Here is a 26,898-nt window from a genome sequence, read left to right on the forward strand (position 1 = left end):
TATAAGAGATCACAGGAAAATATCCCCATGGGTTGGGGCTGTGGCTCAAGGGCAGAGGACTACTCTTGTGCAAGAGGAGATCAGACATAGGGCCTGGGCTCATATTTCAACCTCGGACCTGCCAAAGAAAAAAAAAGAAGGCAATAACTCCATGTCTCTGAGTATGGATGGATGATGTATGGATGTCACAAAGGATTTACAATATAATCATCAGTGTGATGTCACATTGTCATTATGACATCAGCTCATTGTGACATCACAAATATGTAATGACATCACACCACTATGATATCACATTGTCATTGTGACATCATATATACATTATGAATGCCTATTATTTGATTTCATTATATTTCAAATGTGGCATGTGGGTTCATATAAAAAACACATTTTGACTTCATAATCATTGTGATATCACAATCCCTTTGTGACATAACATTGCCACTGTGATATCTCTAAACATCTGTGCCAACTCAAACATGTCCTGTCCTCATGTTTTGTGACATGTTGCCACTGTGTTAGGCTCATTGAGAGCTCAATCTATTTTTGACATATCATTTCAGGTATGACATGAAATATTAGCAATATACTGTGACATCATGAACATTGTGACATCACACTACTAGATTTAATGACCATTGTGTCACATTGTCACATCACGAATCTGTTCGGACTTCATCACATTTGTGTCAACAAATGCTTTGGAATCGTCACAAGCCCGTTCTAAATTTATATACTCATTGTGAGTTAATGACAATTGAGGTCTGGAATGCCATTGTCACATCACCAATCTACTGCGACATCACAAAACTAGTTTCAACTCATCTCTATTATGGCATCATCAAATAATTGTGATATAACAACACTATTATGACGTTATAATTTGACATCATATTGCAATTGTGATATTACATACTTTCACAAACCTATTATGATCTCATCACATATAAGAAAATTCATGGCCTTTGGGATATCAAGCTCCTTCTGTGAATTGTATCATTGTGAACTTCTAGCAATTCAAATGTGAAATAAGATGTCACATTACAAACTAGTTTGGACATCATTAACTCATTTTTATATCAATAATTTTATCATTTTTATATCATTAACACTTGAACAAACGAAACCTGTTAGCAACTTTAGCACTTGTAACAAAAAACATGGCCTTTGCATCATCATACTTCATTTGTGTATGTTATGACTTCAATCTCATATCCTCACCATAAATTAGTGGCAATTAAGATCTGACATGCCATTGTGACATCACAAACCCTTTGTGACGTCATACCAATGTGAAATCCGACTGTTGTTATGACACCATCAGCTCATTGTGACATCACCAAGCTACAGTGACATCATAGCATTATGACATCACATTGCCATTTTGCTGTCATAGAAACATTGTGAATGTATATCCTGTGATTTCATTCTTTTTCAAATGTGGCATATCAGTTGATATCAGAAACACATTGTGACCTCATAACCATCGTAACATTACAAACTCTGTGTGACATCATAACCAGTGTGACATCAAAATGTTGTTATAACATCTTTAGCTTATGACATTATAGCATTTGCCATTATGACATTATGACATCATAGTCACATTATGAATGCCTAATCATTGTATTTGAAATGTGGGTTGATATCAGAAATTCATTGTGATATCATAACCATTGTCACATCAAAATCCCATTGTGACATCAATTTGGCAATGTGACATCACAATGTCAATGTAAAGCTACTAAGGCATCATGATATCACAATGGTCATGAACTCACAATGGGCTTCTGATATCAACTGACATGCCACATTAAAAATAGAATGAAAAACATAATAGGCAACCACAACGTGTGTATGACATCAGAATGACAATGTGATGTTACAATGCTATGATGTCATTGTAGTTTTACACGTCAAAATGAGCTGATGGTGTCATAATGCCAACATGATGTCACAATTATGATGAAGTCAGAAAGGATTTGTTATGTATCAATGGTATGTCTGTCAGTTGTCATTAGTTCCCCATAAGAATATGGATACAAAAAAGGTTTTCTGATGTCACAGAGGCCATGTGTGTTTTCAAAGGTGGTAAGAGGTCCTAATCTGAATGGCACAATGTGATTCATCATGTCACAATGGAAATGAGATGTCCCATTGTGTTTTTGATGTCACCGTGGTGGGATGAGATCACAACGGTTTTGTGATATCACAATTTGTTTGTAATATCAGAATGATATATCCAATTTCAATTACTTAGAATTCAATATGAGGATACCAGGAGATAGAAGAAGCTTCATAGTATGAGGTCATATTATGAGAAAACCCAATGGGACAGTGATTTCACAAACACAATGTGATGTCTCAATATCTTGTTATAATAATTTTTTGATGTCACAATTGGTGACACCATACTGATGAGGTGGTCATAATAGATTGGAGATGTCCCAAGGGGTTCATGATGTCACAATGGCATATGGGATCTCAATTGTCATTAACTCACCATGAGTATATGAGTTTGGGAAGGGATTCTGATGTCACTAATGTATATGTAGTCAAAAAGCTGAAGAACTAAAAGATCTGAGATGTCACAAAGTGACACAATGGTTATGATGTCCAGCAGTGTGATATCATTATGTTACACTGGATTTTAGATATCTCATGTCGTATCTGAAATATGAGGTCGAACACAGACTTTCAACTCACAAAGGGCCTAAGACATCACAATAGCGTGCCACAAAAGTTATGAGGACAGGAGAGGTATTTGATGTCACAGTGAGTTAGTGATATAACAAAGGCAATGTGCTGTGACAAAGAGATTTTGATATCACAAAAGTTATGAGTTCACAGTGGTTTCCTGATATCAACCTACATGGCACATTTGAAATAGAATGAAATCAAAGAATAGGCATTCACAATGGGTCTATGACATCAAAATGACAAAGTGATGTTAAGACAGCAATGTTTGATAGGATATGAACTCATTACCTTGCTCATGTAAATGTAATCCCTCTGTACACTGTACTTATAATAAAAAAGACACAGAAGAAAAAAAGAGAAAAATGGTATGGTGTTATTGGGGTTTGGTGATGTCACAATGAGATGATGGTGTTATGATGACAATGTGATTTCACAGTCATAATTATTGCAGAAAGTATTTGTGATGATACAATACTATGTGTGATCACAATTTTCATTAGTTCACTATGAGGATATGCTACACAAAGGTCTGTGAAGCCACAGAGGTTATTTGTTTCTTTAAAGGTGCTAAGAGCTCACAATAGCTTTGTGATGTCACAATGTGATTGTGAAGGCAAAACAGCAATGTGATGTCACAATGGGGTTGTGATGTCACAGTGGTGATGAAGTCACAATGAGTTTGTGTTGTCAATATGAGTTTGTAATATCACCATGACGTGTCCAATTTTAATTTCTACTAGTTCACAATAAGGATACAATTTCAAAGAAAGGATCTTAAGCTCCAAAGACCATGTGTTTTTAGTCATAACTTGTGTAATATGCAGCCATTAAGATATTTTAGTCCTTCAGTAGGCTTAGAATCTGTTTTCAAACTCATAATAATTCAGGTAGGACATATGGTATCTATCAGAAATTGACTGACATCATGACCATTGTGACATCATATGGATAGATATTAAGACCATGGTGTCACATTGTGAACTCACAAATCTGTTAGGACTTCATCACATTTGTGCCAACACATGACATTGAAGATAACACGGTCCCTTTGTCAACTCATATCTTCATTGTGAATTAATGACATTTGAGATCCAGCATGCCATTGTGACATTTCCAACCAGTTGTGACACAAACAAGACCACACTAAAGCTACCAGCACGACTATATTTATTTCAGCATTATTTACCATATCTAAGATATGGAACCAACCCAGATGCCCCTCAGTAGATGAATGGATCAAGAAAATGTGGCATATATACATATATATACACATACATACAATGGAATTCTATGCCTCCATCAGAAAGAATGATATTGCCCCATTTGTTAGGAATTAGAAAGACTCAGAAAAAATTATATTCAGTGAAGTAATCCAGCCCCAAAGAAACATAGGTTCCAGGTTTCCCCCTATTTGCAATCACTAGTATATGTCTGAGTCAAGCAGAAAAGGTCAGATAAGTTGATGTTACTGGAATGAACCCTAAGATAAGTATTCCAATTTTTTTTGTTTTTTTTTCCTTTCATGCAATTTTTTCTATCATATTTATAAGATGATTTCTATGTTGCTTTGTATGTCCCTCCCCCACAGTATAACCCATACTTTCACTGTATTTGATGTTGGTATAGTTTGTGGAGGGGAAGGGAAAAAAATAACAAATCATTTAACTAGGGATACAGGAGGACCCATTGCAACAATGAGATGTACAAGTCGTTTTGTCGAAAAACGAACTGAAAAACTTTGGTGGGGGGTGGGAGGAGGATTGAGTGGGGAGAGAGGAGGAGTATGGGAAGAGTTTGGAAGGGGAAACGAGGAGGCAATAATGCTTGATAAGAAATGTACTCGTTATCTTGCCCATGTAATTGTAACTTTTCTGTACGGTATTCTCACAATAAAAAAAAAAAAAAAAAAACACAAGACATTACAAACCCCCTCCCAAAAAAATTGTGACAGCACAAACCTATTATAGTAGAAACACATTGTGATCTAATAGCCATTGTGGTAGCACAATACCTTTGTGATCCCACATTTCCATAGTGATATCACTAACCCACTGTGAAATTCCAATCCTCTCACACCCAATCCAGGTATGAAATATGATACCCGAATCCAGTGTGACATTTAGATCATAGTGACATCACACTGATAGATGTTAAGAGCATTTTGTCACATTCTGACAACACACACCTGTTAGGACTTCATCACTTTTGTGACAACGCATGCCTTTGGAGATACCACAGTCCCTTTATGAGCTCATATACTCATTGTGAGTTAATGACAATTGAGATCACATGTGTCATTTTGATATCACCAACCCATTTTGACATCACACACCTCTTGTAAACATCACTAGTGTGGCATCACCAATTGTGATATGAAAATCTTATTAAGTAATCATATTGCAACATCACATTGCCATTATTATATCACTGTTCCATTGTGTTTTCTAAAACCTAGTATGTCTTCATAGCATTTTAGAAAATTCATGGTCTTTATACTTCAGTCTTCTGTGAACTCATATCCTCATTGTGAAATAGTAGCAACTGAAATTGGACATGTGATTTTGAGGTATGACTTCACAAAACTATTTGATTTCATTACCAATTTGACATCCAAACCCATTGAGAACTTTCATTACCATTTGACATCACTATCACATTTTGACATCCCAAACCTATAAAGACCTCTTAGCACCTTTGATAAAAACATATGACCTTTGTGAAATCACAGTCGCTTTGTGTAACTATACCCTCATTATGAACTTCCAATTGGTATCAGACATGCCATTGTATTATCACGAACCCTTTGTGGCATCACCAGTGTGACATAACATTTTCATTATGACAGCGTCAACTACTTTTGATATCACAAAAGTACAATGACAAGATAGCATTATGAGATCACATTGTCATTGTGAAGTTACAGATAGATTGTGAATGCTTATTTTTAATTGTATTTTTTTTTCCGGTTGTGGGGCTTGAACTCTGGGCTTGGTTGCTGTCCCTGCTCTTCTGCTCTAGGTGAGCACTCTATCGCTTGAGCCACAGCACCACTTCTGGTTTTCTAGTTGTTTTTATTGGAGATGAGTCTTATGAACTTTCCTGCCTGATCTGGCTTTGAACTGCGATCCTCAGATCTCAGCCTCCTGAGTAGCTAGGATTACAGGTGTGAGCCACCAGTGCAAAGCTATTTCATTCTATTGCAAATTTGACATATGTGTTGATATCAGAAACATAATGTGACTTCATAACCATTGTAACATCATAAATCAGCAGTGACATCAAATTGTCATTATGACACCATCAACTCATTGTGACATCACCAAACAACAATGGCATCATAGCAGTATAAATCACAGTGACATTGTTACATCATAGACGTAACATTGTAAAGGCTTATTGTATGAATTCATTCTATTTCAGAAACCCATTTTGACAATATATAACCATTCTGATATCACAATACATTGTGACATCACATTGCCATTGTGATATCATTAACCTGTTGTGCCATCACAAACCAGTCCTGTCCTTATAAGTTTTGTGCCATGCTGCCCTCATTATATATTAGGTCCTTGTGAGCTCATAATCTGTTTTCAATCTCATATTTCTGGTATGACATGTGATATCAGAAATCCCCTGTGACATCATATTGCCAGATTTCATGAATATTGTGTCACATTGTGACATCACAAAACTGTTAGAACAGCATTACGTTTGTGACAACACATGCTTTTGGAGAGATTACAGTCACTTTTTGAACTCATATATTCATTCCCAATTAATGACAATTGAGATCTGCCATGCCACTCTGACATCATGAACTCATTGTGACATCACAAATTTATTGTGCTCATCACGAGAATGGCATCAACAACTAATTGTGGTATGAAATCATTATTTTGACATTATATTGTGGTATTGCCGTCGTGACATCATTGTTCCATTGTGTTTTTACAAACCTACTATGGCGACATCACATCTTAGAAAATTCATGGTCTTTGAGATTTCAAGCTTTTTTCTGTGAACTCATGTACTTATGACCCCTAAAGCAAGGACACAAGCCATTGAGTCAAATTTAATATAATAAAACAATTTACAATAGAAAGGGGACTGTGATTACCTTATCCTGGACTGGATACCCAGGTCCAAGATCATCCTTGACCAACAAACCTCAGAACTTCAATGGGCAGCACCACCCTTTTTAATTGGTCTGCAAACCACCATCCAAAAAATTAGGATCTCCAAAGCTCCAACCACAATGGGCAAGGTTTTTTACTTTTCCATTCCTCCCTCCTTCACTACAGAGCTGTCCTTCCTTCCTGGTCTTTCCCTTTATCCCTTCCACCACTTCCTTCTTCTCTTCCACTCTCCTCCACTCTCCACAGGCCTGCCCTACTCTGCCCCCGTGACCACTTGCCAACCTTCTGCTCTCCATCAACTTCCTCTCTTCTCAGATTTTTCTCTTTATTCCATCCAGGTAGCACCCATTTTTATTTCCCCTTCCAATGCTCTGAAAATGCAACCTATATATAGGTTTACCTCTCTTTACTCTAACGGGTCTTCTGCCTAACAGTTTTCAACAATCACTTCCCAAACTGCCCAATGCTCAATCACTCCTTGACAGCTCACCATGTGAGGCTTGACACTTCACCTTTGGCGGCATTCCCCACACTCTCCGGTGGGCCAGGCCAAGAATTTACAATGATTATCAGCTCAGACAGATAATTCTGGCCTCACTGGTTATTACATTATCCTCATAGTGAATTAGAAGAAATTGAAATTGTATATGTCATTGTTATATTACAAACTTGATGAGACATCACTAAACCATTGTGACCTAATCACCGTGGTGACATCACAAACTCATTGGGATATCACAGACATTGTGCCACCATGATCACATTGTGACATCCCAAACCTATTATGACCTCAGAAGCTTTGAAAGAAAGCATGGCCTTTGCGAAATCACAGGCCTTTTGGTATCCATACCCTTATTTTGAGCTGATGACAATTGAGATGAGACATGTCATTTTAAAATCACAAAACCTTTATGACATCATCACCAGTGTAATATCACATTGTCATTATGACAACATCAGCCCATCATGACATCATAAAACAATGACATCATAGCATTATGATATCACATGGTCATTGTGATGCCACAGACACATTGGAATGCCTATTCTGTGATTTCATTCTATTTCAAAAGTGGCAGATTTGTTGATATCAGAAATACATTGTGACCACATAATGTTTATGACATCACAATACCTTGATGACACTATATTGCAATTATGATATCACTAACCCACTGTGACATCACAAACTTTCTTATTCTCATAAATTTTTGACATGCTTCCAGTGTGATCCTTTTGGCCTCTCTGAGTTCATAAATTGTTTAACTCATGATACTTCAGGTATGACATGTGCTATCAGAAATCCACTGTGACATCATGACCACTGTGACACACTGCCAGATATCATGACCACTGAGTCACATTGTGACATCACAAACCTGTTAAGACTCATGACACTTGTGCCAACATATGCCTTTGGATACATCATTAACCCTCCTGAACTTATATATTCATTGTCAATTAGAGATCTGGCATGAGATTTTGACATCACCATCTCATTGGGAAATCACAAACCTATGTGACCTCATCACCTGTATGGCATCACCAACAATTTGTGACTTCAAAACAATACTATCCCATGTAATGGTAACATCACATTACCAATGGGATTTTCAACATTGCATTTTCACCAACCAATTATTTCCTCATAATATTTTACAAAATTTATGGCCTTTCTGACTTGTAGCTCCTTATGTGAACTAGTATCTTCATTGTGATCTAGTAGAATGAAATTGGACATGTAATGGTGATATTACAAATTCTTTGTGACACCATTATCCAAGTGTGACCTTATCACCACTGTGACATCACAAACCCATTGTGACATCACATTGCCACAGTGATATCTCGGTCACCTTGTGACATCCCAAATCTGTTGTGACCTCTTAGCACTTTTGAAAAAGCACATGGTACTTGTGACATCACAGTCCCTTTGGGTAACCATATCCTCATTGTGAACAAAGGACAACTGACATCAGACATGCCATTGTAACATTACAAACACTTTGTCACATCATCTCCAGAGTGAGATCACATTGTTGTTATGATACCATCAAATCATTGTGACATCCCAAAATGACAATGAGGTCATAGCATTATGACATCACATTTTCATTGTTAGGTCATAGAGACAATGTGATTGCCTATTCTGTGGTTTCATTATATCTCTAATGTGACATATAGGTTGATTTCAGAAACCCATTGTGACCACATCACCATTGTGATATTACAATCCCTTTGTGACCTCATATTGACATTGTGATATTATTAATGCAATTTAACATCACAAACCTCTCGTCCTCATAAATTTTGTAACAAGTGTCTACCTTGACCTGGGCTAGATGCCCACAGCTAAATGCAGCTTCAACCATGAACCCTCAGACCTCCAAAGAGCAGCCCAACCATTTGTTATCTGGCCTGCAAATAAGCAACCCCAAAAATAATGATCTCCAAAGCTCCAAACTTCAAAGGACAAGGTTTTTTTCTTTCTATTCATCCTCCTTCTCTACAGACCTGTCCTACCTTTCAGGTCTTTTCATTTTTTTCCTTTCACCATTCCCTTCTTTTCTTCAGGCTTCTCTACTCTTGACAGGCCTGCCCTGCCCTGTCCAGGTGGCCAGTTTTCATCCTTCACCTCTTGGTCTCCCTCAATTTCCTCTCCTCCCAGTCTCCTGCAGTCTCCTGCAGTCTCTTTACTTCTTTCCTTCCAGGCCTTTCCCTCTTTTCTCTCCCCTTGTGTTGCTCTGAACATGCAGCCTATGTATAGGCTGTACCCTTCCCCCACTGCAGTATGTTTCCTGCATAACAGTTTTCAATCATCACTTCCCAAATGTCCATGCCCAATCACTTCATGGCAGCTCACAATGTGGGGCTTGACAACCTATCTCCTTCAGCAGCATTTGCTGCTCCCTTCAGCTGCATGCACCCGCCTCTACTGTGGTCCAGACCAGGAGGCCATGATGACTATCTGTTCCCATGGATGATAGGAAAAAAAAAAGAGTAAGAAGGGAGTTTGAGTTTTGGTAGGAGCACCAGAATAGGGATCAAGAAACCCTTGGCAAAGACAGTAAAATTCATTTGCAAATGGCAGTAGGGAACCTCTAGGACTAGATCAATGTGCTTATTGCAAGAAAAATGGACATTGGAAAAAGGAATGTCCAAGGGGGAGAAAGATTGAAAATGACATGTTATGTAATCCCATTAACACCTGGAAAATGTGATTGTATCTCTGGAGAAACATGCAAAGGAGCTTGAGGCTCTGAATTCCAACTGTGTTCAATTTAAAAACAGCCCTATAAAATTAAGAAGAAATGTGGCAAAGAAAAAATTCACACACTTCTATCTCAAAACACAGTTGATAAAATATTGAATCTCCAATATGTGCTAAACAAAACCGACTAAGAGGTTAAAAGCAAATAGAAGAGTACACTGGAGAAACCAGAGAATTATTGACGTGAAGAAAAGCTTTGAAGATATAAATTACGAACTTGTGAGAGTCAAAAATGAGAAGAAAATCCTCAAAAGGAACCTAGAAAACAGTCAGAATTAAATGAAATTCAAGTACATTAGCCTGGGTGAGCATGAGGCAAGTTAGGGGACCACAGTTCAGAGGCCAACAGAAGCACAAGACAGCAATGCTACCATCCTTGCTAACCACAAGTGAGGCCAAGAAGAGATACTGATGCTTCATTAAGAAATAGTGGACATAATAAAAGAGCTGGACCTGATATAAGAATGTATTAGGCTGAAGTACATGTTGATTATAAGCTTTGAAGAGTGTCACCAGATATTCAAAACAACAGAGAAAGAAGATAAGAATAGTTACAGAGAAAGACTAGGAAGTGCTATGTCATAGAAGATGAGGCCAAGAAAAGTGAACAGGAAATATCAGGCTCAAGAAAGAGATTGTTACTCTTCAGTAAGAGTTAAAGGACCACATGGTCTGATAAAGAATGCCGGGGAAAGGAAAAGAGCATTGGGAAGAAAAACAGAAGCGCTAAACAAACAGTTGAAAGATCTGTCACAAAAATACAGTGAAATGGAAAACTAGAAAGAGAAACTACTAGAGTAAAAAGCCAAAAAGACTGCTGAGATCTTCACCATAAATGTAATGCAGAAATATCATGTCCCAATGGAACAGGTGGAGGTGGGAAAATTTACCTCTCAATAGCACCTTGGTGAACTTAAGGAAGGAGCTGAAGAGCAAGCAAAGGGGTTGTGAGAAGGAACAGCAGTTGGCCAGTCAAAGGAACTCTCATGTGACCCTGCCAAAACATTTGCAGGTTAAGGAGCACATTGAGAAGGAGAGTGGGATCATGAAAGCAAGTTTGAGAGAAAAGGAGGAGAATAAAATGGAAGAAGTATCCAAGGTTCAGAGTACTATACAGGAGTTAAAGAAACTAGAGACCCTAAGATACAGAGAAACATCTGAGCTGGTTAGGTAGCTTGGGAGACCACTCTAAAACCAACGGGGTCTCTAGAGCTACTAGTTCTTAAGATTAAAGGAAGAAGCAAAAACAGTGGTAATAAGTGTGCTAATTTTGAAAGTAAACTTGGGAAAAACGCATAGAGGCTTAAGCTGTCAGTTTATATGTAGATATTTGCACCAAGGTAAATTGCCCGAGGCTACTGCCTAAGACTGTTCTGAAAACCAGTGGGGCCTCAGCCTGACAATCCTTTGTAATGTGTGTAGGTAATTTCCAACAGGTAAAAGCTGAAAAGCTGGAACATATGGAAAGAATTCATATGTGAGGAACCTCAGATGGTGAATTGGGCAAGTGGACTTCACAGAGGTAAAGCCTGGAAAGTATGGGTATTGGTATCTATTATAATAGTGGACACTTTCAGGCTGAGCTGAGGCATGTAATAATTCCTTGATTTGACTTACCCTTACTTGTGGGGTCCGAAGTTGGCACTGCATTCATGGCCTAAGTTCTCAATTATTAACTAATGCCCTAGGAATAAATTGGAAGTTACAATCCATATATAGACCTCAGAATTCAAGGCACTAGAAAGAATGAGTATGACCTTAAAGGAAACTTTAACTAAATTAAATACAGAGACTGGCCATGGCTACGTAAGTCTCCTTCACTTTGCTCTTCTTCAAGCAAGATGTAGCCATTATGTTAAAGAATTTAATCCCTTTGAAATACTTTAGGATAGACCACCCGCTTTGTTCCCTAATCTTGTGAAGGCTATATTAACAGAAATGTCTAACTACAAATTGCTGGCTTTACAGCATATTCTTTTATGTACCTATCCTTTGGTAACCAAGGCCCACTTGCCGCCTAAGAAAAATTCCACCTGACAAGGAGGGGCCAAGATGGCAATGGAACAGCAGGGAAACACCACAGCTCTCTCCAACCAAAAACAGTGTTTGGCTTTCAATGCTCTGTTTCACCAAGTGACACCCTCCCCCCCCAAAAAATGCAATTGCTCAGAGAAATATAGGAAGTGATAAAAGAAAAGGGAAAAAACTACACAGACAGTAAAGTGGGAAGACCCTTCCCCCACCCATTGTTGGTGATGGGGCTCTGTGCTGAGCAGCTTAAGTTGTGGGGATTCATGCCAGGCTGCTTAAGTATCCTGGCTCTGGACCCTCCAAAGACCACACACAGGCAAGCATCCCAAGGCTCCCAGAAGACTCCCAAGGTACAGTGCCAACCCAGAGAATACAAACAGAAATCTCTAATGCAGAGCCCGCATGAAGACTTCCCTCAGTGGCCCTGGCACGGCGCCTCTGCCTGGTTGGTGCAAGCAGCCCAATGCAGTCTGGAACAGCAGCAGCTTTCAGCAGTGGTGAATGACCCTAGACTCACACTGTGGTACTTCTGTCCTGCTGGTGTAAACAGCCTAGCCTAACCTGGAGCAGCAGCAGCAGCAACTGGCAGTGGCAGCAAACCACCAAGACTCCGGGCACGATGCCTCTTGGCACTAGCCCACAGGAACAGCCCAGACCAGCCCAGGGCGGCAGCGGTGGCTAAGGTGGCGACAGCTGCAGTGAAAAACTCCAGACCCCTGGTGGTTTGTGCCTCTCCATACTGACCCACATAAGCGGCCCAGCCAAGCCAGAGGCAGAGCAGTGTCTAACACTTGACTCGTGGTGGAGTGTCTGGCTTGCATATGTGGCCCAGCTGATCCTGGGGCAGTGGCAGCAGCTCAAGCAGTGCATCAGTTGTGGCAGCAGCAGTGGCATCGACAGCGGCTGTGAACAACTACAGATGTGCAGTGGGGTGCAGCATCTCTCCATACTGGCTTGGATAAGCAGCTCAGCCCAGCCCATGCTGGCAAAGGTGGTGAAAAGCCACAGAATTGAGGCAGGGTGTGGTGCTGAACTACCCCAGAAAATCCTCATGAACATTCTTGCCTGGGATGGCTTTAAAACTGAATACTCAGATGTGAGCCTCCTGAGTAGCTAGAATTACAGGCATTCGCACCAGCAGGGTCTTATTCTTGCAAACTCCCTAACTTTTTCTCAAATAGATCATTTGTTAGTTCATACAAGGAATTTAAGCAAATACAAGAGGATCGACATAGTACCCTGTATTCTATCTGACCATACTGGAATCAAACTGGTTCTCAATAACAAGGCATAAAGTAGATAAAACTTAAACATATGGAAATTAAACAACATTCTTGGAACGATACATGGGTTACAGAAGAAATTAAAGAAAAAATTTAAAAGTTCCTACAATTCAATGAAAATGAAAATACATCAGAAAGAAACCTATGGGACCCAGTGAAAGGAGTCCTGAGGGGCAAATTTATTGCTCTCAGCATGCATATCAAGATCAATAGAAAGCCTACGGATTGGGAGAAGAACTTCACTAGCCATACAATGGACAAGGGTCTCACATTTAAAATATACTTGGAACTCAAAAAATTAAATCCCCCAATAACAAATCCTCAAAGAAACAACTGCCCAATAAATAAGTGAGCTAAAGACTTAAACAGAAACTTCTCTGAAGAGGAAAGATGGATGGCCAATAGACACATGAAGAAATGCTCAACCTCCCTAGCTATAAAAGAAATGCAAATCAAAACTACATTGAGATACCACCTCACCCCAGTTAGAATGGCTAAAATCAAGAAGTATAATAATAACAGATGCTGGAGGGGATGTGGACAGAAGGAAACCTTACTTCATTGTTGGTGGGAGTGTAAACTTGTTCAACCAGTTTGGAAGGTAGTATGGAAGTTCCTCAAAAGACTCCACATAGAGCTCCCCTATGACCCAGCAATCCCAATTCTGGGTGTTTACCCAAATGATCACAAACAAGACCACACTAAAGCTACCAGCACAACTATGATTATTGCAGCATTATTTACCATAGCTAAGATATGGAACCAACCCAGATGCCCCTCAGTAGATGAATGGATCAAGAAAATGTGATATATATACACAATGGAAGTCTATGCTCCATCAGAAAGAATGACATTGCTCCATTTGTTAGGAAATGGAAACACTTGGAAAAAATTATGTTACGTGAATTAAGCCAGGCCCAAAGAAACATAAGTCCCATGATTTCCCTTATTTGCAATATCTAGTATATGTCTGAGTCAAGCAGAAAAGGTCAGATAAGGTGATGTTAGGGAAATGAACCCTAAGATATGTATACAAATGTTTTTTTTTTCTTTCATGCGATTGTTTCTAACACATTTATAAGAATATTTCTTTGTTGCTTTGTATGTCCCTCCCCCACAGATAACCCCTGCTTTTACTGTATTTGATGTCGGTATAATTTGTGGAGGGGAAGGGGAAAAACAAATTATTTAAGTAAGGATACAGGTGGACCCATTGCAACAATGAGATATACAAGTCGTTATGTCGAAAACTAACTTTACAACTTTGGTGGGGGAAGAGGGGGAGCAGGGGGGATTGGGTGGGGGGGCAGGGGGAGGATGGTAAGGGATGTGAAGGGGAAACAAAGGAGGAGGCTACAATGCTTGATAAGAAATGTACTCATCATCTTGCCCATGTAATTGTAACCCCTCAGTACAGTATTTTCACAATAAAAATAAATTAAAAAATTAAAAAAAGAAAACATAGACCAAGTAAACAATGTTATGATGCAACTAAAACTGCTAGAGGAACAAGAAAAATTGAACCTAAAGTTGCTAGACAGAAAAAGATACTGAAATAAGAGCTGAAATTAATGAGATACAAAGAAAATTATTAATAAAATTAATAAAACAAAAAGCTGTTTAAAAAAGTCTCAATAAAGCTGACAGACCACTTGCAAGAGTAATGAACAAAACAGAGGAGACCCAAATCAATAATATCAGGGATACCACAGGAAAAATTACAACAATCATCCACTCAAAGCACTAGCTTTGAGCATAAAAGCTTAGGGACTGTGTCTAGACTCTTACTCAAGACCCAGGAATGGCACCAAATAAAGATAGAATATTTTTACTGCAACTATATAATGATAGCATTGCAAATACCTCATCATAGAGCAAGCCAGGAGTCTGTTGCTGACAGCTGCCATCTAACCTGACTTAGCCAGAGGTAAATGGCTCCACAGAACCAGATGCAACTGGCTCATTAACCCCTGTCATCCAAGATACGTGGGGACTGAGATCTGACCCTGATGGGTTTAAAATCCAGCCCTGGCAGGAAGTCAGCAAAACTCTGAGCTGTGGCTCAAAGTGGTAGAGCTCTAGCCTTGAGCAAAAGATCGTAGGACAGTACCCCCAAACTTTCAATACAATCCCTGTGGCTGACTCCACCTCCTCCAAAAAAACCCCACCCCTCAAAATCATTAGATGTGAACTTTGTATGGTTTGTGATGTGATTCTGAAAGAATGGTGATACTGATGAAAGCACTCTAATTCTAATGACAGTGTGTGGGATACAGCTATTTGATGAGTCCTTTATGATGTGTTGTGTGTTGAGTCCTTTACACGGTGCATTTTTTTCATCTGGTTCTTATAAGAGTTCCACAAGTAAGATGATTGTGCAGATGAGAAATTTGAGGCTCAGATATATCCCCATATCAAGGCCAAAATTATGTATTTCCTAACTCTAGTGAGTTGTCTCCTACAGACAATTGTTTGGGTTTATTTTTCTCAGTCATGAACTTTGAACTCAGGGCCTAGCCACTGACCCTTCCCTGTTGGGCTCATCGCTAGCTCCCTATCACGTGGAGCCAAGAACCCCCTTGCAACAGAGTGTTACAGTCTAGGATCTGCAGCTAGGATCTACAGTCTAGGATCCTGCCTACTGAGGAAGCTGAGACCTGACGATCTGGGTTCCAAACTATCCCAGACACAAAAGGTCCTAAGAGACTACTATCTCCTATTCACCACTTAGAAACACGAAATGGAAGCTGGGCGCCAGTGATTTGCACCTGTCATCCTAGCTACTCAGGAGCCTGAGAGCTGATGATCACAGCCCAGAACCAGGCTGGGCAGGAAATTCCTTGAAAGGTTTCTCTCCACTGAACTACCAAAAACCTGCAGGGGTGCTGTAGCTCAAGTGATAGATCACTTGGCTTTAGCTGAAGAGCTCAAGGACAGCACCCAGGCCTAGACATCAATTACTCCAACTTCCAAGAGAAGAAAGAAATAAACATGAATTTGAGGGCTGGGAATGTGTCTTAGGCGTAGAGTGCTTTGCATGTATGAATCCCTGGGTTTGATTCCTTAGTACCACATCACTAGAAAAAAGTCTGAAGTGCCTGTGTGGCTTAAGTGGTAGAGTGCTATCCTTGTACTGGAGAAACTCAGGTACAGTGTTCAGGTCTTGATTTCAAGCTCCAGGACAAGTGTATGCACACACACACACACACACACACACACACACACACACACACACACACACACACACAGAGATACCAGAAGTGAAGCTGTGAAACCAACTGTTAAAGCACTGAGCTCCAGTTCTGAGCTCATGGTTAGCACCCAGGCCCTGTGTTCAACCCTGAAACCTAGCCACCCAGAGCCTAACTAGGAGAGGTCAAAGGTTTCAAAACCTGATGAGCTTCACCAGCCCTAAATGACAGGAAGCATTGTGATATTAAACATGTGCTTAGATTTAGCAAGCTTCCGGAAAACTAGGAATACACCATTGCAAATAATGAAGCATTTTAATAGGTTCAGCTCCCTTGTTGTCTACCAGAAGGACACTTGAATTAATTGTAGCAGGTTATTTCAGCACTGGAACATAGTCTAACAAAAACACAGGATGAGTGCAGGGAACTTGGCCTGCCATGGGAGGAGGCACAAATGAAGGCTTCCTGTGAAAACAGCACTGGGGAGAAGAGATGGCTTGGGGTACAAAGAGGCCTTTTTCTCCTGGCCTTCAGAGCCCGACCACACTCCTCCTCACTAATCGGCCTTGATGGAGTTGCATGTTACACAACTGTACAAGAGTGAGGCCTTTTGTCTGCCTGTTCCAACAATGAGGCAGAGTTCCTTCAGCAGTCCCTGGTGCCGAGAAAACCTCAGGCTACAATGGGAACAGTGAGGGGAGCCCCGGAACATGCACTAACTTGAAAGCACTGTCTCTGCTATGAAATCATTCTATTCAAAGCAAATTTCCTAGCTGGGTGCCTTTCATCTTAGGGCCTCTGGACCTTCACCGATAAAAATACATCCATACATACATGGGGAGACATGGAGTCACTTGATTGTTTTGTTTGTTTCTTTTTAGGCAGGTCCGGGGGTTGTATTAGGAGCCTAGGCACTGTGCCTGAGCTCCTTTTGCTCAAGGGTAGAGCTCTGCCCTTGAGCCACAGCTCCATTCATGGAGATTTTTTATTCCTTTGATAACTTCGAATAAGAGTGCTGTGGACTTCCTGTCCAGGCTGAATTCAAACTGGCATTCTCTATCTCACAGATTCCTGAAGAGCTAGGATTAAAGGCAGGAGTAAATAACACCTGGCTTTCGTTTATTCTTGTTCTTTTTTTCATTGTGACAAACTGAAATCTTCACAGTGTCATGCTAATGGTTTGCATTTCGAAGTAAACTACCCAGGCCTGGAATTTGATTGCCAGGACTGCCACCTACAAATGGAGGGAGTTCTTGAGAAAATCTTTCCTATTCATGTGAACGCTTAATGGATTGTTATAAAAGTAACAAATAAATTTGCAATTAGTTCATGATTCTCTTATAGAATGCCACACGAAAAATATTTGATTATGTCTTCCATTCTAGCTCCTTTGTATGATTCTCCCAATTAAAAAATACTGACTACTTTTACATTAATGCTATTTCATTAAATGGAGGCATAATTTAATAATAATTCATAAAATGTATAATTTAATATCCTCACATTTTCTCTCTCATATATATTGCAAACTACACATCTATCTATCTATCTATCTATCTATCTATCTATCTATCTATCTATCTATCTATCTCTCACTCTCTCTCTCTGTCTGTCTATATATCTATATCCACATCTTTATCTATATCTATCAGCCATTACTATGGCTTGTTCCACAGAACTGGCTGGCAGCTCAGTTTGCCAAAGGCTTTTGTAGTACAACTGACCCTTTCATGAATTGGGCATTGTGAGCTGTGAATTAAAATCTCAGCATTACCAGAAGTTTATATGTGGAGTCAGAAGACAATTTTGACACATGTTTTTCCTTCTCTGTGAAAGTCCTGGGTCTCAGTATGATCTATAATCCTTATGCAAATACATCCATGTGATAAAATGTAATAAATGAAATAAATATTATATATGTAATAATACTAAATAAAATAAAAAACAAGGGTAATAAATATCATATGGAATAAACCCATGTACGTAAATAGATCTCATATACGATTATTTTATTTTTCAGTGCTGGGGCTTGAATTCGGGCCCTGGAAACTGGGCTGAAATTCTTGTCTTCAACGACGGTAAGCTTACTCTCCCCAACAGTGCCACAGAGTTACCCAGACCTTGAGTTCAAATCCCAGGCCTGCAAGAAAAATGGTGCAAATTCCAAGCCAGAGCCTTGATATTTTTGGACAGGACTGGGGCTTGAACTCAGCTTGTGACAACTCTGCGTCAGCTTCGATCATCCTAGGCTGGAGTGCAGACTCAGGACACACAGCCCATCCTGAGATCCTTCGACCAGAGTTCAAATCTTTGGACTGGCAAAAAAGGAGAAGTGCTGGGAAAGAAGCTCAGTAATAGAGTGATTGCCTTGCATGCATAAAGCCCAGGGTTCGATTCCTCAACACCACATAAGTAGAACAAAGCCAGAAGTAGCGCTATGGCTTAAGTGGTAGAGTGATAGCCTTGACCTGAAGAGTTGAGGTACAACACCAGAGCCAGAGTTCTGGCCCCTAAACCGAAAAAAAAGAAAAAAATGCAGAGGGGGAAAAAAAGGAGAAGTACAAAACTGGGAAGTTCCAGAAGGTGGTATTACATTGTTTTATCCTTTGCATTGCAACCATCCTGGGTCTAAATGACAGGGCCCAGATAGTGTACATGACCTTGCACTGCTGAAGTTTGGTGGGCTATCAGGGAAGCCATAGCCCAAACCAACAACCTAGGCCTAGGGTGCGAATCCCAGGACTGCCACCTATGAATGGAACGAGATCCTAAGAAACACATTCCGATATACATCCATACGAATGGAATGTTGTAAAGTAATAATTACATTAGTAGTTAATGATTATATTATAAAATTATACACAATAATTATAGTACATTGACTAATTTTCAATTAATACTTTGTTATGTATTTAACCGTAATATTTAAATAAATGAAGGAATAACTTATCAATAATTGGTAGTAATATAGTATATAAAATTAGATAATATACAGACATCCGTGTCTTGTTTTATACATATATATATGTGCTTATATACATATATATATATATGTAACAATCTACATATGTATTTCTACATTTGTCATTCCTGGGCTCAGTGGTAGAGGGTTTGCCTCATCTATATGAAGCCTTGGGTTCAATTCTACACTATCACATGCACAGAAAAATCTGGAAGTCTCATGGCTGCTTGTTTTAAAACAAATACACATTAAAACTTTTAAAATCATATGGAATTTATTCTTAATGCAAGAATTACAATCACAATTCACCACACAACAGAGCACCCAAAATTATGCAAGAAACACTATTTTCCCCCAAATCCCAATATCTCCAAAGACTTGAATTGTTGGGGACGTTAACACACCACTTTCCCCACTAGATAGATAAACTCAGAAAAACTCAACAGAGAAAATGGAGATCTAAAAAACTGCATAGATCAACTAGATTTAACAGACATCTATGGAATATTCCACCCAGCAGCATCAGAATACACGTTTTTCTCAGCAGCACAAGGAATATTTTCCAAAATAGACCACACTTTAGACCACAAAGCAAACTTGTCCAAATTCAGAAACATTGAAGTTATACCTTGCATTCTCTCACACCACAAGGGAATAAAATTAGAACTCAACACCAAAAGCCACCAAAGAAAATCCTGTAACACATGGAGGCTGAACAACACACTGCTGATTCACGAGTGGGTCATGGAAGAGATGAGAAAGGAAATTCAAATGTTCATGATATTCAACAACAATGAACATGCAAATTACCAGCTTCTCTGGGTCACAGCAAAGGCAATACTCAGGGGCAAGTTTATAGCTCTGAGGTCCTACATCAACAAATTGGAGAGATCTGAAACCAACAATTTAATGAGACATCTGAGCTTTCTTGAAAAAGAGGAGCAAGATAAACCCCAATCCAGTAGATGGAAAGAAATAATTAAAATTAAATCAGAATTAAATGACTTAGAATCCAAAAAATATAGAAAGAATCAACAAACCAAAGAGTTGATTCTTCAAAAAAATTAATAAAATTGACAGACCCTTAGCAAATCTTATCAGAAAAAGAAGAGAACGCACCCAAATAAATAAACGCAGAGATAAGAATGGAAACATCACCACAGAAACAACCAAGATACAGAACATTATAAGGGAATACTTCTCAAAAATTTATGCTAATAAGTTTGAAAACTTGGCAGAAATGGGACTTTTCCTAGCAAATACTGACATGCCAAAAATGAACCAAGATGAGTTAAACCATTTTAACAGGCCCATATCAAGGATTGACATAGAAACAGCCATAAGAGACTTCGCATCTAAGAAAAGCCTAAGACCAGATGGCTTTTTAGTGGAATTCTACAAGTCCTTCAAAACAGAGCCGACACCAATATTTCTCCAACTCTTAAATAAAATTGAAAGAGAAAGTTCACTACTGAACTCATTCTATGAAGCTATGATAACCCTCATCCAAAAACCAGGCAGGGACTCATTAAAGAGAGAGGACTGTAGACCCATTACTTTGATGAACATTGATGCAAAACTTCTCAACAAAATTTTGGCCAGTCGTCTTAAACAACGCATCCAGAAAATCATACACCACGATCAAACAGGATTCATTTCAGGGATGCAAAGCTGGGTCAATATTCGCAAATCAATTAATATAATTCATCACATAAGCAAGAGCAAGGATAAGAACCACATGATTATCTCAATATATGCAAAAAAAAGCATTTGACAAGATCCAACACCCCTTTATGATGAAGGTTCTGGAAAAATTAGGAATCCATGGAACATTCCTCAATACAATAATGGCTATATATGACAAACCTACAGCCAGCATTATACTTAATGGTGAAAAACTAAAGTCATTTCCTCTTAACTCAGGAACAAGACAAGGATGTCCACTATTACCACTTCTCTTCAATCTAGTATTAGAATTCTTATCTACAGCAATAAGACAAGATGCAAACATAAAGGTGATCCAAATAGAGAAAAAAGAATTAAAACTCTTCCTCTTTGCAGATGACATGATCTTGTATTTAAAGAATCCCATAGACTCCACTCCCAAATTACTCAAGTTGATTTAAAACTTTGGCAAAGTAGCAGGGTAAAAAATTAAGCCCCCAAAATCAATGGTTTTTCTGTATGCCAACAATGAGTACAGTGTTGCTGAAATTAGGAAAGCAACTCCATTTGTAATAGCCCCACAAAAAAATAAAATACCTAGGAATTAACTTAACCAAAGAAGTGAAGGACCTCAATGATGAAAACTTTAAAAACGAAAAAGGAAATCAAAACAGAACTTAGAAGTGGCAAAAACTCCCATGCTCCTGGATTGGAAAGATCAACATCGTGAAAATGGCAATACTTCCCAAGGCTATCTACAAATTCAATGCAACACCTATCGAAATTCCCATCTCATTCTTCAAAGAAATAGAAGAAGCAATCCAAAAAGTCATATGGAACAATAAAAGAACCCGAATAGCTAAAACTATCCTCAACAGAAAGAACAGTGCTGGAGAAATATCAATACCAAATTTCAAACTCGACTATAAAGCCATAGTAATCAAAACAGCTTGCTACTGGCACAAGAACAGACCTCAGAAGCAATGAAATAGAATTGAAAACCCAGAAATGAACCTACAGACCTATAGCCATTTAATCTTCAATAAAGGGGCTAAAAAAATAGAATGGAAGAAAGACAGCCTCTTCAGTAAATGGTGCTGGCTTGGTTAACTACTTGTAGAAAACTAAAGCTAGATGCTTATATATCACGCTGCATGAGAATCAACTCCAAATGGATCAAAGACATCAGAGTCAAAGCAGACACTGAAAACATTACAGGATGGAATAGGAGAAACCCTTTGTCTCCTTGGCACAGGCTGAAATTTTCTTAATAGAGACCCAGAAAGACAACAAATTAAAGAAAGGTTGGACAAAATGGGATTGCATGAAATTGTAGAGCTTCTGCATGGCAAAGGGCATAGCTTGCAAGATCAATAGAAAGCCCACGGATTGGGGGAAGATCTTCACTAGCCATACAACAACGGACAAGGGTCTCATATTTAAAACATACCTGGAACTCAAAAAATTAAATCCCCCAACAACAAATCTTCAAAGAAACAATTGCCCAATAAATAAGTGGGCTAAATACTTAAAGAGAAACTTCTCTGAAGAGGAATGAAAAAGGGCCAATACATACTTTAAGAAATGCTCAACCTCCCTAGCCATAAAAGAAATGCAAATCAAAACAACATTGAGATACCACCTCGTCCCAGGTAGAATGGCTATAATCAAGAACTCTAATAACAACAGATGCTGGAGGAGATGTGGACAGAAGTAAACCCTACTGCACTGTTGGTGGGAGTGTAAACTTGTTCAACCTCTTTGCAAAGGAGTATGGAAGTTCCTCAAAAGACTCCACATAGAGCTCACCTATGACCCAGCAATCCAACTTTTGGGCATTTACACAAATATTCACAAACAAGACCACACTAAAGGTACCAGCACGATATGTTTATTGCAGCATTATTTACCATAGCTAAGATATGGAATCAACCCTGATGCCCCTCAGTAGATGAATGGATCAAGAAAATGCGACACACACACACACACACACACACACAATAGAATTCTATGCCTCCATCATAAAGAATGACATTGCCCCATTTGTTAGTACATGGAAAGACTTGGAAAAAATTATATTAAGTGAAGTAAGCCAGGCCCAAAGAAATATAGGTCCCATGGTTTTCCTTATTTCCAATAAATAGTATATGTCTGAATCAAGCAGAAAAGCTCAGATAAATTTATGCTAGGGAAATGAACCCTAAATATGTACTCAAATGCTGTTTTCTTTCATGCGATTGTTTCTAACACATTTATAAGATGATATCTTTGTTGCTTTGTATGTGCCTCCCCCATTGTATAACCCCTGCTTTCACTGTATTTGATGTTAGTATAATTTGTGGAGGGTAAGAGAAAAAACGAATCGTTTAAATAGGGATACAGGTGGAAATATTGCAACAATGAGATGTACAAGTCGTTATGTCGAAAACGAACTTTACAACTTTGGTTGTAAAGTTTGTGAGGGGTGATTGGAGGCTTGAATGGGGGGATAGGGGAAGGATGGGATGGGAAGGGGAAACAAAGGAGGATGCTACAATGCTTGATAAGAAATGTACTCATTATCTTGCCCATGTAATTGTAACCCCTTTGTACAGTATTTTCACAATAAAAACAAATAATAATCTAGAAAAAAAATAATTACAATCACCATTACTATGCCAAGAAGCTAGGCTTAACACCTTTATAACTTTTAAAAACATCCTAATTGTAGAACATCATTGAAAGCAAGTTACATTATATAAATAAACTTTTTAACCCTCTTTTGAAGGCCATTTTAATTTTAATTTTAACACATACAAGGGGCAGTTTTAGCAATACTAATCAGATCATCACATCACTCATTTTAACCATCATGTTTTCAGGGTCTATCTGCAGGGAAAAGGGACAGAACAAAGATGGGCAACTCAGCCCCTCCTATGGAATGTGCCTGCACCCAATCTGACTCTTTAAGGTTAGATGAACTGCGTTTGTGCCAGCTTGCCCTCTTTTACCATGTGTGGACTCCTCCCAGGGCCAGTCCCACCATCTATGAAGCACCCCCCCCCCCGGGTCGGTCGCACCACGCATGACCAGCTTAAATACACTTCTGCCTATTCAGCCTCACCCCTAAATATAGATCTTAGGTAGTCTTCTAAATTTTCCCTTTTTTGGGGGGTAGGGAGGTTTGAATAAAATACAGTTTTAGACAGACAGAACATATCATGTTTTGTAACAGTGCTAAATTGACCTTTCCATTTAAATTTTTAATATTTATCCTGAAATTTTAGCCAAGGGAACTAAATCCCAAACTGCCAAAGCATTTAAAAATATTAAAATTTAAAATAACAGATTTTCTAATTTTTACGTTAAACAATCCTCAAAAAGCCATTTAAAACAATGTGAAAGTTTTTTAAATTTTTAGTAATGTCTAAACCTCTTAACCTTTTACATTTTAAACTTAAATTCACCCAATTTTTACAGCATGTTGACAATTTTTATCTTGAACATGTTTACAAACACATAAAAAACACACAGATCTTAAAGCGTGCATAAATCAAAATCAGTTTTACATAGATTTTTTCAAAGTTTTTTTAACAAAAATTTAAGACAGTATTTTTTTAAACTAAGTACCTTTGTTAAGCTTCATTTTCCCAGGGCTCGCTTGTTTAGCAAGGCAATTCATCAACGGATCTTTTGAATCCCACCTGTTGGAGAAGGGCTGGTTGAAGGGGTCACCTAAAACTAAACTGGCCTGAATTTTATCCAATTTTAGACAAGAGCACTTTACAAATTGTTACATTGTCAGGACTCGCTGAAAAATCCAAACCAGGTACATAGCCTTCCACACTCTCTGCTCAGGCAGCCTCCACAAGGAGAAAATTCAGCCCAAGACCTGAAAGGATCCAGACTAGTCCAGCAACCTTACATACCTCACAGTGACGCGAGCCTAGCAGGTCTGTGGTTGAGCCCAGCCAGAGGCTAGAACTTTTATTTCCTCAGAGATATTCAAATAAATAACAAAAATATAAATAAACACAAAAACCAAGAATCCACACTTAAAACAGGTACCAATTCTAAAGCAGAACTAGACAACAGCCAAAAGCTGAGTTGGGGACTAATGGGCCCTCAGTTCATTCCTACTAGAACTGCGCCATTCTCAATCAGCAAGCTGAATTCAGAATCTGCTGAGTGAGCTGGCCACCCTCACCCAGAATTTCCCCACCTCAAAAATAGAACAGAAACGACACCAAAGTAAACAAGACAGACAAGTGGCCACAAAGACAAAATCAGATCTCCATGAATTGGGCAACATCTTACCACCAGAGGATTTCTTTTTTTCTTTTTTTTTTTTAGATTCCTGCAAATGTTGATCTAGAGGCCTTCCAAGGTGGAGGAGAATTCTCAGTCATCTTGGGGCAAGGGAAAAAAGACCCTGGAAGCCATCCCCTCAGACTGACAGTCTCCCCCCCATATTCAGACCCTCTGGGCCAAGGCCCGAGGCTAAGATCTTGCTGGTGGAACTTGGTGGTCAGTGGCAGATTCATCTGGCTTAGAGTTTTCCCTGCAGGCCCCTTTCAAAGTTATTGCTAGATCCTGCAGGTTCTCCCTTCCCCCACTGCCTCCTCTTCTAGAGAATAAGTCAACCTTTGATGTCATCCTAAAATTCCAAATGTATTAAAACGGGAGAGCAGCTGAGGTGAAAGGAGCGTCTGGCCACCCCATTCGGGGGGCTCCAGGATGCCCGCTGATCCGAAAATGAAAGTTAAATGAACAAGGAAAGGAAAGAAAGAGAGGTGCTGAATTAAAATGTTAACTACAAATGAGACAAAGAGAGCATGCATGTTGATCTCGAGCTCGAATCCACCCCTAAGCCACGGTTGTGGAGGCCAGACGAGTACCTGTCCCATAGGATGGCGGAGGCCGATGAGTCCCTACCCGGGAGGTGGATAATCTACCCTTAACCCAGAGTAGCAGAGACCGGACAAGTCATGGTCCAAAAGACGACAGAGTGAAGCGAGACTCCACTGGGGAAGGCTTCCCCAAGGGCCCAGGGAATTTCTTCAACTCGCCTGCTGGCTACCTTGTAGCACATCTACCACCGTTTCTTGCCAGCTCTAAAACCCTACTTGCAAATCAAACACATAACACGCAACATAAAGCAGCTGCACCCCCTCTTACCGGCTAGCTGGATGACTCGCTGATCAGGTATCTGTGTGGCTTATGGGGGGGCTATCCTGGACAAGCTCCCACATAAAGTGCTCAGATTTCGGACGCCCCCTCTCAGTCCACCAGAGACCATGATCAATGCAAACAGCAAAGAGTCATTTATTGCAAGCTGGAGCTTGATCCTATGTGTACTTGGTAACTGGTGATTCTAAGAGGCCCCAAGCATAAAATTGACACAGCTTTTATAGTATCAAACAAACAAGTTTAGGGGGTTTCCACACAAGCAAGTTCACAAGTTCAGGGGGTTTATGTCCACCCTGATCACACTTCCCTTTTTCAGCTGGAACACCTGGGCAACTGTTCTGTTCTTTAAAGGTGGGCAGGGTTGGTGGCAACCTGCGGTTTTTCTGAGAACTATTTTTCTCTTTGGCAGCACAGCTCTCTTTGGGGGTTACTTTGAGGGCAGCACAGCTCAGGGGGCTTGATCTTAAAATGGAATTACTTTAGCTCT

At 39.3% G+C, this 26,898-nt stretch overlaps 1 long non-coding RNA gene across 1 annotated transcript; it reads right to left on the bottom strand.

Annotated features, from left to right (window-relative positions):
• On the bottom strand, positions 1-26,560 carry LOC122126548. Its single transcript, XR_006150970.1, has 3 exons — positions 26,400-26,560; positions 24,852-24,925; positions 1-118 (listed from the first exon to the last, which is right to left on the bottom strand). It is a non-coding gene; the product is annotated as an uncharacterized LOC122126548 (long non-coding RNA).
• Between the last annotated feature and the right edge of the window lie 338 nt (positions 26,561-26,898).

Source organism: Dipodomys spectabilis, unplaced genomic scaffold (assembly GCF_019054845.1).
Source record: "Dipodomys spectabilis isolate Male_0828 unplaced genomic scaffold, ASM1905484v1 ptg000284l, whole genome shotgun sequence".
In the NCBI taxonomy this organism is placed as follows: domain Eukaryota; kingdom Metazoa; phylum Chordata; class Mammalia; order Rodentia; family Heteromyidae; genus Dipodomys; species Dipodomys spectabilis.